This window comes from Meleagris gallopavo, chromosome 4 (genome assembly GCF_000146605.3).
Source record: "Meleagris gallopavo isolate NT-WF06-2002-E0010 breed Aviagen turkey brand Nicholas breeding stock chromosome 4, Turkey_5.1, whole genome shotgun sequence".
Taxonomy (NCBI): Eukaryota; Metazoa; Chordata; class Aves; order Galliformes; family Phasianidae; genus Meleagris; species Meleagris gallopavo.
The window spans coordinates 2380248-2380624 of NC_015014.2; positions in this window are offsets into that span (position 1 = coordinate 2380248).

A 377-nucleotide genomic window follows, 5' to 3' on the forward strand; every position below is an offset into this window, starting at 1 on the left:
ACCAGGCTTCTGGTCTGGAATTGGTATCCTTGCTCATTTTGGACTGACTTAGAAAATAATGCCTTATGGATATTTCCACTGCAATCAGGTGATGTGGGGCTAGAACCTGCAGTGGAGTCAGGAGTAAGCATAGCAGTGGAAAAGCTTTCGGGTATGATCATGGAGATCTTGGGGAGATTCCCTGGACATGTAGGAGAAGGACAGGCTCCATTTTGCATCTGACTTATCTTTTTTTGTAGGACACCAACACCAGTTGATCAAACTGAGCTCAGGCCCGTGGGATCACGGGTTTCCTTTTTGTTGGGTTGTCCATCTGCAAGGCAGATGGGAAGCACAGCAGGAGCAGCCTCCTGCTCCTCACCCCCATGCTGCCCTCC